The sequence below is a fragment of the Episyrphus balteatus genome, chromosome 3 (genome assembly GCF_945859705.1).
Source record: "Episyrphus balteatus chromosome 3, idEpiBalt1.1, whole genome shotgun sequence".
NCBI classification, from domain to species: domain Eukaryota; kingdom Metazoa; phylum Arthropoda; class Insecta; order Diptera; family Syrphidae; genus Episyrphus; species Episyrphus balteatus.
In genome coordinates, this window is record NC_079136.1 from 94,146,879 (window position 1) to 94,159,910 (window position 13,032).

The 13,032-nt window shown below is 30.0% G+C and overlaps 1 protein-coding gene across 5 annotated transcripts in view; it reads left to right on the plus strand.

Annotated features, from left to right (window-relative positions):
- The window catches only part of LOC129916430 (protein groucho), a 213,393-nt gene that overhangs the window by 157,175 nt on the left and 43,186 nt on the right, over positions 1-13,032 (plus strand). The window lies entirely within an intron of this gene.

A 13,032-nucleotide genomic window follows, 5' to 3' on the forward strand; every position in this document is an offset into this window, starting at 1 on the left:
AAAGCATAGCTATATAATACAGTGAAGGACTCTAACCCAAGACTGGAAGAAAACTCATCTAGCGAATTTTTGTCTTTGATAAATGATGACACGTTTTGTGGGGTGTATACAGTTGGAGTCCAATGGCTAGTACCGAAAATACTTTATTTAAGTTTTGTTAAATTTTTTTTTCGTTTTTTTTTTCTTTTTTTTTTTGCTGCTTCAAGCATATTTATACACAAAAGGGAGAGAGAAAGCATAGCGTAAGCGATACAGTTATTGACACCCATAAGGAATTTTTCAGTTCACACAGCTGGCAAATATAATTGGTATGGATATGTGAAACTCTTAGTACATTTTTAAATACCTAACTCAATTGTTTTTCATTATATTTGTATTAAAATCGGTTAAGAGATTCGTGATATTGTTAAATTTTGATTTTTCTAAAACTCTACCAAAATATATAATAATTGACACTCTTGTACAGCTATTGACATCACATATTTATACAATTATCGACATACTTGTACAATTATTGACACCACATATTTATACAATTATTGACATATCTTCAAACAGACAGTTGGAAATACAAATTACGATTTTTTTGTTGAGGCTGATTTAAGTCATTTTCTTAAACCTTTACGTGGCATCCTTTGAAGGGTGTCGGCTCAAAAATCCCTTAAACTAGCCGTTCGCCTGTTTTGTGGCCCAAATGGATTTTCCTTTTTGTCTTCTTCAAGAAAACCCTTGACGGCATGAAGTACATCCTCTCCCAAATAACATTTCAGCTTCGATAAAGGTATTACCGAAGATACATTTCAGCTTTTGTTAAACTTTAGTTAGGTTGTTGGGCATGGAAAAGGGCAACGGTATACAAGTTAGACCCTTTATAACAATGTACTTATAAAGTCTAAAAGAATCATAAACGAAGCTTTACCGAAGCTCTATCGAAGCTTTTAGATTTGACAGATAGTTTATAAATTGACTAACCAAGCTTATCCGAAAAACAAGCTTTCTTCGGTTAAGTTTCTTTAGGAATATTCAAACAACTTACTACCCGACTAACAAATTTGCTCCTATAAAGCTTTACAGGTGTTAATGTAGCTCCTGTAAAGCTTTATAGAAAGCTTTATAGAAGCAAGCTCAATACAAGCTGTGACAAAAGTGGTACCTGCGAGATTTCAATTGTCAGAAGCTGTTGTGTTAGTTGAGTAGATCGAGGAATATTAAAAAGTTTGGCTGCAGCCTTTTTGGACATCTTTTGTATCCTCACACACAATAGCGTTTTTCGAGGTCCGTTTTGGTGTATTTCCTAGTACATTTATTCATTTTTCCAGCTTAGTAGTCATTTAAAAGAGTTATCTAATTATTGACACTCTTTATAAGTACAACTGTAGACACAGTGTCAACGTTTGTACTCCAATACAAGACAGTTATTGACACAGGGGTGTCAATTATAGAAAATGTTAAAATCTTAAGACAGTAGTTGACACCCCATTTTATTAAATATATAATAAGAAAAAAACAATAAAAATACATTAAATTCTTCTCCAGGACATTAAATTTCATATATTATAAACTTTTATGATCATACTTTTACTAAGTACAACATAATTATCGACTTACATGTTAAGACTCCTTAACGAAATAGACACTTTTTTACCAAAAAAACACACTCTCGTAACAGTGATGTTTACGTTTCAAAATTTAAAACAAAATTGAGTAGCTACCTCCCAACAAAAAACAAAGAGTGAGAGAATAAGAAAGAGCGAAGAAATTAAAAAAACGGTTTATATAATTCGTTGCGATTTTTTCCTATAAAACGTTCTTTACGAAGAGGGTGTCAACAACTATATTGAAATTTTGCAGTGTCAATAATTGTATCACTTACGCTATATCCTAGAAGAATACAAAAAGAAAAAAAAATAAAGAAAAATAAATGGGAAAAAAACGTTGAAAGAAATATAAACTTGAAGGGCACTGTGTTACAAAGTGGTTGCTTGACTGATTCCAGAAGTGTACAAAAACCCCTTTACCACCACTCACCTACCAAATAACAGCTTCCACTCCCCCTTCACATTGCATCGTGCTCAATTTCCTTCTTCTTTTCATTTTTTTTTTTTTTTATTTTTTTTTTTTTATTTTATTTTTGCTTTTGTTCGTCGTCGTCCTTTGGCAGCTGTTAGCTTTTCCATCATCAACATTCCCCATCCTTTTCACAACCATCACCACCCTTTAACATACCATCTATACCTTTCAAGTTGTATACTTCATATAAGAGCTTCACTCTCTCTCCTTTATCTAGATCCTTTTTCCTAAGAGTTTTTCTTCTTAGCTATACCTCCTATAATATTTTTTTTTTTTGCTTTTCTGCCTTGTTTGTCCTTTATTGCTGGTGCTTAACTCTGTACTCAAATGCTGGTGTTAAAACGGTAAAGATGGGAGGTTTTTGGGTGTTGACTGAGGTTGCAAGAGGTTTGGGGTGGATGTAGAATGGGGGGGGGAGGTAAAAAAAAAAAGTCCTTCGAAAACTGGTGAAAAGAAATTACTTAATTACGTAGCTAGGTTCAGGTAGTTGAACAACATACACATATACCAATGGATAAGGATTAGTGTGAGGAAAAGAGAAGTATAGAAGGGAAGAAGACGTAGAATTGTAGGATAAAAGTGGTTAAACCAAGGCAAACACATTGCTTGAGTGGCAGAGTAAACCCTTGAAAAGGATGTTTTGTGTTGTTGGTTGGTTGGTGTTCATATACCTACGACCTAACAGTATAGAAGTGTAGAGAGACTACACAACGACTTGGGATAACCCACCTAACGATGAGCACACTCCTCATACTTTTTCTTGAAAATTTTCTCTATATTCACGTCATGTTTGAGGTTGCAATTGAGATTGAGAAGGAGGGCTATTATAAAGATGGGTAGAATGAGTAAATTTCTTGGTTTTAGTTAGTAAACATTGGTAGGTGCATATATACAGGCGAAGCGAGAAATAAGTGAACACTTATTTTGTTTTTTTTTTTTTTTTTTTTTTGTCTCAATTTGCTTTTGTGGTTTAATTAAAATTTAGATCTTTTTTTTTGTCTGTAAAGTTTTTGTGGAGATTATAATTGGGTGTAGTTCATTTTTGAATGTTTTGAACTATGAATGTATATTTGTATTCACAGATTCTACGTTAACTTAGAATTAAGCGTACTTGGCAGGTTTTTATAGAAATGTAGAAAATGTTTTTCGTTATAATTTTTAGTATTTCAGATGCTGGTTGCTCATTTAGAACCAAGTCCCCAACATTATCAACTCCAAAAATGGTTGTGAATAATTCTTCAGTCTTTCTTGATTTATTAGTGCGCTACTTTAACCAAGAAATACTAAAAGTTCAAAAACTATATTTTTCCCATAGAAGCATTTTTTGGTGCCAGTTTCCATCATAATCTCGCAACGGCTACCTTTTTGCAATTTCACACTCTTGCAAATGGAATTTACCCTTTTGCAAATTAATTTCACCCTTTTTCACATCAATAAAATATTTCTGTTAGTACAAAAGGTGAATTTGATTTGCAAAAAAGTGGATTTCATTTCAAAATGCGTGAATTTGATATGCGGAATTTGCAAAAAAAAAAAAAAAAAAATTAATGAATAGATGTTCAGCAATATATTTTGGTGAAGCATTTCTCCATCCTTTTCCTAAAAACGTCGAATCTTCTTGACTTTCATGTTTAATTTAATACCATGGAAATGTTAATCAATTTAAAGCTAAATAAATACTTCGAAGCGGAGCAGAGAATCTAGTGGTCTAAATGTAGATATATGGATCTTAAAAAAAGAAATACTTAAAAATGCTGGTGTACCTCAGGGTTCCGTTCTGTCTCCTATTCTCTTCCCTAATTTATTAAATTGTATTGTTAAATAAAATTGCTCCTCAAACAGTTTCAGAATAACAAATGCAATTTTGAAAATCATTTTTGGACGTAGAGATTCTTTTTTATATCGCACAGTTACACCCCAATATCATTCTATTTCAGTCTTTATTCCATAATTCCAATTTCTTACATTTTAAGATAATCTTTAACCTTTTAGTCCATATCGGCTTCAATTGCATACTCGTTTTGTCAATCCCAATTTATTATTCATACCTGTAATACTCCTAAAACCCTTCCGGCGGTAATTGTGACAAAAAGTACCCCTATAACATCCATTTAATCAAACACTTGAGTACATAACCCTCTTTCTTCAATTGCTTATACTTTTTACAAAAGATGTTTTAAAGATTCAAATTATTATTTACATTTCACATGGAACTGGTCTTTATTCCATTTTCCCCCTATTTTTTTTTTGCTATTCTTCTATACGAACAATAAAAAAAAAATAATTTCAAAATGAAAAATTCTCATAATTTTTCTTCCGGTTTTTATTCATTTGACAGTTTAAGAAAAAACAAGACGATATTTTCAACCCTACTTTTATTCTACCTACTGAATAAATAATTTTAAAAAGAACAAGAACAGCAAAGTTAAATAAAATGCTACTCAATCGTGTTGAGCTTGTGTGTTTTCTCTGTGTTCCCTTGGTTTTTTTTTTTTTTTGCTACGGCCATTAGCAAAGTTTGTATACTTTTGCACTTAATATTACTGTTTCTTTTGGTGTTGCGCTTTATAACAATCCTTGTCGTCCTAAGCTCGCACCCATTATACATATTTACTTAAGCTTGAGTAAAAAGTAAGGACATCACAGTATACCTACTTTTTTTTGCCGGCAGAGAAAAAGTGCAAACGAAACAATAAAAAGGACACCAACTAAAATAAAATTAAAAATACAATAAAAAAAAAACCCTTGTAATTAACTTTAAGTGAAGCGCAACAATAAATTTATAGAACTTGGCAGTTTGTTTTTTTTTCTTTTATAGTGGTTCGGCAAAAGGAAAAGTTTTTGAATTTCAAATTAGCCAATAGAGTGGTTGTCTGCTTTTGTCCTTGAATATAGCTTAGACAAAAAAGAAATGTCAATAAAATAGAATTTGAAAGAGAGAAAAATAAAACACAATCGATGATGTCAAGTGAACGTTAAAATATTAATGGTTGGTCCTTTTTGTTATCAAAGCACAAAATATAGTGATAGAAAAATAATAAGGACCTACGTATCATTTTAAAAAATACATATTTGAGTAAATACATGCAGGCGTTTCCTTTATTACAGGTGTGACATTATTTTATTATCATAAAAATAAGAATTATTTCATCTTTCCGCTTTATTTAAAACCGAAGTCATCTTGGCAAAAAATCCATGCAGAAATCCGCTTAATTTAAGGTGGCCAATTTCACTATTTCGGGTGTGACATCTTTACCTACTCATAATTTTATGAATTATTCATCCACAACAATAGGACTTGAAATACTAAAGTAAAGTTAACTAATTTGCAATATACTTGACTTTGCTTCAATAAATTTATTAAAGTGTGTCACGGGCGTGATCTAAAAAAACATTCATAGTCAAATACCCATAAATTACAAAAAGTTGAATTTATAAGTTGCATTTATAAGTTGCATTTCAGTGCCCCTTTGACAATAAAACACAAAGTGATGAAAATCTATTAAAATTATATGTTTTAAAACTGTAACGGGTGTTACAAAAATCGTTACGGTTGTGACATTTGTTATTTTAATTTGATTTTTTTCTTTTAAAACTGAAAAATAAATAAATTTTTTTATAATAAACTTATTTTTGTATAAAAAAGTTCATGACAAAGTCCATGTTAAATGCTTATGAAATATAAAAGCAAGTACATGCGACCTAGTCGTGCAATTTATTTAATTTCCTGTCGTTAAAAAATGTTTTAATCTAATTTTGACATTTTAAAATAAAACAATTAATTTCCTTTATTTCTTATCAATTTGATTTATTAACCATTGCCATCTAAGTTCCTTTCAATTGACATTCTTATACCGTCACCTCTTATCTATTATCAAAATGTCAAAAGTGATGAAATAATATAATACTCTCCGCACAGAATACTCCACCTTCGATTGCATGTTTGAGGAATTAATATTATTCATGAAAGAATGAAATAACAAAAAAAAAATTACATTCAAACCTTGTCACCTGTGTTTGCTCATTCTATGTTGCTTTTGATGACGCAAGTTCCTTTAAAAAGTTTTTTTTTTTCGTTTTTGTTGTACCTCCACATAGTATTTAGCTTTAACTGTGACAAGTTGGGGGTTGACTACTTGGTGTGTAGACTCAATTAAATGTGCCCTTTTGAATACCTAAATGATGTTACACGGTATTTTAATTGATAACAAACAAACAAAATGAAGGGACCTTTTCCATTTGCCCTGGCTTGGCTTGTTTGAATAGAAACGTTTATTTGAAATTTTCCTGTTGAGGGGGCGGTTATGTATTGTGTATGATATTTATATACCTACTTTGCTACTAGAACCCTTCAAACACAACAACCAAGTGGCTCAACATAATTGCGCTCAATGGGACTTAACTATGTATAAAACACATTTTTATTCTAATGCGTGTTTCTTGGTAATTATTTTCAAATAAAAATAAGTGACTGAAGAAGGGATAGTTTTGAAAACATTTACGAGCTTTTTACAATCATTATTATGGTCTGAATAAATTATGATGAATTTTTAGACAGGATGCATCAATTCTTTAAGTTTTTTTTTTTTTTTTCAATTAGCAGAAAATTAATTAAAATTAGAGCAATTAACAATTTTCAACCCTCATGCAGGAAATTTTAATCTTTTGGATACATTTTCACAATTTTCATTTAGTTTCAATTTTAACGCTTTTAAAATCAAAGGAGAATAATTATGTAAAGCCATCTTTTTTCAATTTTTTTTTTAATTTTTATCGAATACAATAAAAAATAGTTTTAGTTTTTTTGTTAAATAAAAAAAAATGATTTTAATGGTTTTTACAAAAAAAATTTTTTTTTTTTTTTGTTAAATTAAATATTTTTTTTTTTTTGTTAAATAAATATTTTTTTTAATCTTAAAATATTTTTTTAACCGATTTTTTTTTTCATAAACTTAAGGGGGGAAATCCCTCTGGAATTTTTTATTTTGCATTATTTTTTTTTTTGCGTAATAAATTTATTTATCAACCGAAGAAACTATTTTCAGTGGTCTTAGCATTAAATGAAGCCTCAAAAGTGCCTAGATAGTCCCGAAACCAATGCGCTCCGAACCTACCATAGTACGAAAACAAGAACTTTAAACGAATTTTTTTCGAAACTAGTTTTTTTCCGTGCCGTGCAATGTAACTCAAAAACTAATGAAGCTATCGACTTGAAATTTGAAGCAAATTACTCCTTAACTTATTGGCCACAACATGAACCTAAAAGTTGAATAAAATTTGTACAGTAAATATTTTTTTTAACTACTTCTTTGTAAAAAAAAACATGGTTTTTTTCGTTTTTTTGATATCTAATTTTTATTTTTCATTTAAAAAAAATAAATTTAGGTTCATGCAATGCGTTCTAATATCATCTAACGGAAAAAAATTTCCTTTTTGATTTAAGATGATTTCCTGGACCTGTGCATTGCACGGCGTAAACTAGAGGCGTCAACTTTGAACGGGTCCAGAGCCGCCATTTTGTTATTTTTTCATTTCAAAAGAATTTTTTTCAATACTTAATAATGTCAGTAATATCTTGTCTTTTTCCAAATTTCAATAAGTGCTTTCAGTTTTTTATAAAAAAAATATTGAAAAAGGTGTCGTCCAGAGGGATTTCCCCCCTTAAAATATTTTTTTCCTACATATTTTTAAACCAAAAAAAAATATTAATTTTTTTTAGTAAAAAAAAATTATTATTTTGACTGCAAAAACGCTATTTTATTTTTTTCAATAAGGAAATCCTTAAGTTTCTACATAATGTAAGTATATATTTTAAATACAAAATTTTATTTAAAAAAAATATACATATTTCAATATTTTTAAAATAAAAATAATTTTATTTTTTGCTAAACAAAAAAAATTATTTTATATATTTTGTATTTGTTTTTAATATTTTTAATGTTTAAAAAAAATATTTTTTATTTTTTTTTTTAAATAAAAAATTATTTTTAAAATAAACAAATAATTTAATAAGAAAAGCTATGTAGTTTTTTTCTTAATTAACAAAAATTATCTATTTTTATGTTTTTTTTAAAGGATTTTTATTTTTTGGTAAATAAATTTTAATAAAACAAAAAATATTTTTTTAAATTTAACACACAAAGTAATATTTTTTAATAAGAATTTTTTTTCGCCGCTCATTTTGTTACTTTATTTTTCTTGGTTTTATTTCTAGAATGATTCGATTTCCAAGTTTAGGTTATTTATCTTTAATAACCTCCAAACACACACTCGTATCATCTCATATATAAATTAATTTTTTTTTACAAAACCTGCAATTAAAATAGCTATTAGAAGAACATGTGGTAAAAAGGAAATTGAAAAATATGCTACTACCATACCTACTACCACCCTCTCCTCCCTAAATATATGAAGTCCCATTTCCGGTAACTCTTTTGTAAACTAACTTGAGGGTTGATTTATAGTGTTTATTGTAGGTCTTGTAATTTTCGTGTGGAGTAGAGTTTTGCCTTATAGAAGAAAAGTTTGTTACGTGCATCACTTAGTTATAATATAACTCATCCCCTAACCTTCTTAACTTTCCTCTTATAACAACAACCTTCCCCCCCCCCCCCCCCCCCCCCAACCCTAAATTTAATAAGCACATTTTGATAGTTTTCAATTTTTCCCTTGGGGGTTTTCGCGCGTGAAATTTCAACTTTCGTTGTTGAAAAGTAGATGAAGGGGGGTTTTGGGATTTTGGATATAGTGTGGGCATGAAAGAGTACGCGAGGGAGAGGGGTGGAAAAAAAGGTGCCAACATCACCCTTATCGTGTTTAAGAGGGAAAAGTTTTTAACTTTGCCGTGTTGGAGCCGACGACGACTATACGACGCGATATAACAGTAGAAGTGGTTATATATGTATTTAAGTGGAGGCTTCACAATTTCCATTGCCATTGCTCTCGTCGTCGTCGTAGTCATCGTCGTCGTTGTTTGGGGTTGTGATTATTCGGGTTGATTTGCAAAAGTTTGGTTAGTTGGTGGCGCAACGCGGTGGCGGTGGCGGTTAATGCGGTGGCTTTGTCGGTGGTGTGGAATTAACTGATTAAAATAATTATGCCGGCTCTTTGCTATTTTCCTCTCTCTCTGTTTATATACCAAGTATGTTTGTATGTTGAATGTTGGAATAATATCCGGTGCTCGGTTGAGTGTACAGGAGATGATGAAGGATTGAGTTTAATAAAACTCACTGCACCATTCTTTGGAAACATATACATATTATATGTTTGTAGGTTGTACTCTCTCGATGGAGAATAATAATATTTTTGTATACACATACACACACATCTAAAATTATGGACGAGTTTTGTTGAAGGTAATATAGGGTTAATGACTGATTTAAGGAAAAATATGGTGGAAGAGAACTGTTTTTTGGCTTAGTGGTGGGTGGGTAATTAAGAATCGAGGTTAATATTTTTGGTACTGCAAAATGGTGAGGTTTGTAAAATGTATGTGTATAGGCATTGGGCAAAAGGGGTTTATAATGTATAGGAATCCTTATACAGTTAGAAAATGGGGATGTTGTTTTGGGGTTGTAAAATAGAATGGTCGGGTAAACAATTAATTGAAATTTATCACACCATAAAAAAATAACCAAAAATATAAAGGTTAAGCGAACATTTTTCGCGGTTATTGAGATTTCAAAAGGGAATTTGTGTTTTTTGTTTTGTTTGAAGATTCATTAATTCATATCTTGTTTGTTGTTTTGAATAAAAAAAATATGTGTATAATTTAGACAGTGTAAATAGGTTGTTTTGTTTAACTCAGTAAAAAGGCCTGTGGGGGTTTAACAAACCTAAAATATGTATGTACTTCTAACAAAGTAGCACGACACAGTTTCTAAATTTTTTACACAGGTTTTAGTTGATTTAGTTTTGATTAAAATTGCGATCGAAAAAGTTCAAGTTGATAGCTAATAGGTATTGTTATACCAAAATCGTTTAAAAATTGGTAAAGAATTTGGCTAAAGAAAGCTTACATGCAAAAAGGAGATAACTACCTAACTTATAAAATTTGTGAGATTAATCAAGAAAAATGGTATTATAGATTTAAATTTATCATTGTTCAAGTGTATTTCTAAATACAAAATATTTGTCTATAAAAAAAAAAACATTCTTCTCAAAATTCCAAAAAATTTTTTTTTTTTTCTAAAAATATTTTATAAGTAGGTACCTAATTTTTTTTTTTAATTCTAAAAAATAAAATAAATATTATAAAAAAAAACATTTTTTACTAAGAAACAAATATTTTAAATATGTTTTTCTTAAAAAAAAAAAAATATGTATTTCTTAAAGAATAACACAAGAAATGCTTTATAACCATATTTCTAAAAAAAATTCCTTGGGAACATTTTCCTTTCTTTTCATGCGATGCTCAAATGTTGCCTTAGAATTAAAAAAAAAAACTCGGTACCCTTGAAAAAATGACACGCAGATCTTTAAAAAAAAAATTGAACCACTAAGTTGAGTTTGAGTTTTATGATTTTATAATAGTTTGAGCAAATTTTCTACGTCAAGTTCATTTTGAGCATTCTATCGTTTCGGGTGTGACACTTATTCATAATTTCATGAATTATTCACCCATTGTTCTATAATAATATACGACTAACGCATGGTGTTTTTTTATAATAAGACACAAAGCTATTGACAATATACTTGATATAGTTTTAGTATTCAATTTATTTGCGTTGCGGGTGCGACATTATTTATTTTAAAGTTTAACTTCAGTTGTTAAACATTTCACAATAAAACACAAAACCATTACATTGATCAAAAATATTCGTTTTAACACTGTTGCGGGTGTGACACTAATTATTATTTTGTACTGAAGCCAATGATTTGGTTTATATATTGTATTTTATCAACATGGTACTACGTCGTTTGATAAATAATTCGATATTAAAACCAAGTTCTTATCAACTTAAATAACGAAAGCAAGTTCGTGTTACCACGTCGTCCATTTTTCACTAACAAATTCGCAAATAGCTAAATCCCTCTGTAATTTTCCCACCAACTTGAGAGAGATCATTATCATCAGAACAAAAATACCATAATTTCTTATAATAAATCATTTTAGTATTGTCATTTACAAAACTTTTCGCCACCACTGTATAAATTAAGAATCATCTTGTAACCCCTGTTTACAACAAAACAAGCCTCTTGCCACCACTATACACAGACTTTCCAAATTAACATACTCCGCAAGCGTTGCGGCATAAGGGTGCTGGCTCTATAGAAACAAGGATATGGACATTAATATATCCAAATAAGAGTGTGTAGGTACACAAAAGCAAGAGGGATTAAATATCAACAACTGAACAAAAAAAAGCAAAAAAAAAATAATAATAAATAAATAAAATTACAAGGGGAAAAAAGGATGATTTTGAGGAATCAGCACACCATAATAGACGACAGTAGCAAGGGTATATAGACGACTACCTATAATTCTACACGATATAAAGCGCCGCCATCGACAATGAGGGTGCCTCTCAAATTATACTAAAAAACATTTTCAGGGATGAGAAGGCAAACGCGGTTTTTAGCTAGCTAAAGCAATATTATAGGGTTTGTACCACTACCCCGCCACAATCCAGAGAGAAGCAGCTGGGAAATGAGCTTATAATTTTATTACCATAAATATTCAGAGAATTTTCAATACGTGGTGTGGACGTGGATGGATGTGGATATGGACATGTGTTTGAGCACACGCGCGAGTATTTTTACGGTAGACAGAAAAAAAAGGGGTTCTTCTGATTTATTTGAGGGTATAGGGATAATGGTGTTTTATTTTTTTTGTTTTTGATTGTCTAACCTCAAATTCGACAGTCGAATGAATGAATGACTGGTTACGTTGTGTCTACCTATACACATACAACATATATCATACCTCCATTCAAGGGGTCGAACGTGAAATGAGTTTTTAATTCGCTTCAGCTATTAAGGGGGAAGTAAAAAAAAAAAAAAATATGTAGCCAGACGAGTGGGTGAAGGTTTTCTGTTTTATTTTTTAATATAAATTTTTTTTTTTTTTAGAATATTTTTGTTGAAAATGTATTCATGAAATTTTGGGATTTTGTTTTGATTTTTTAAACGCGTGATATATTTATTTTATTTTTAAAAAAATGATGGGGGAGAATAACTTTGAGGGTGTTTAGAGAATTTAAAAGATTCAATGTGTTTGGCATTTAATTTATATTTACATGAAATCAGCATACAAATGTTGATAGATACAAAAAAAAAAAGGGGAGGAAATTTTAATTTGTTGTAAAAAGGTAAGAGACATTGATGTAGTCGTTTTATCGCTTAGCTGTCGTTGGTATGTTTATAAGGGTCGGTTCATTGTTAAGTTAGTAAAAGCTTGCCAGGGGATGGCATTGATTTTGTGTATTTGTGAAATCTCTAACAGATGGTGATTTTTTGTATATTTTCTGGCATCATGACAGGGAGAAACGAAACAATTTAATTATAACATCAAGAGGCAAGTGTGAAATGACAAGGTTATAAGGGTAAGTTGAGAAGAGATATGTTTTCCTATGAATGATCTTAAAGAGCTTAAGGGTAGGTATGTTTTTTTTTTGTTGCTTACTGAGCTGGTAATGAATTGAATAAATGTTTTAGACAACGATACACACGTGTCTATGATAGACTTTTTTTCAAATTGTTTGAGATTAAAAATTACACTGAAAACTTACAAGTTCACTTTGAATAAAATTTAAACTGATTTAATGCTAAAAACAAAATTTTTTTAATCACTTTTAAAATGACTCTTAGACAACTTTTTTTATTGTTTTATGCCTCATTTAGCTGACGGAAGATATGAGAATTTTTGATATGTTAATGAGCTTCTTATTCCCGACCACGGAAAAGCCGAAAAGAAAAATGTTATGAATGTTCATCTGTTCCATCATAACTTCTTAAGTACCT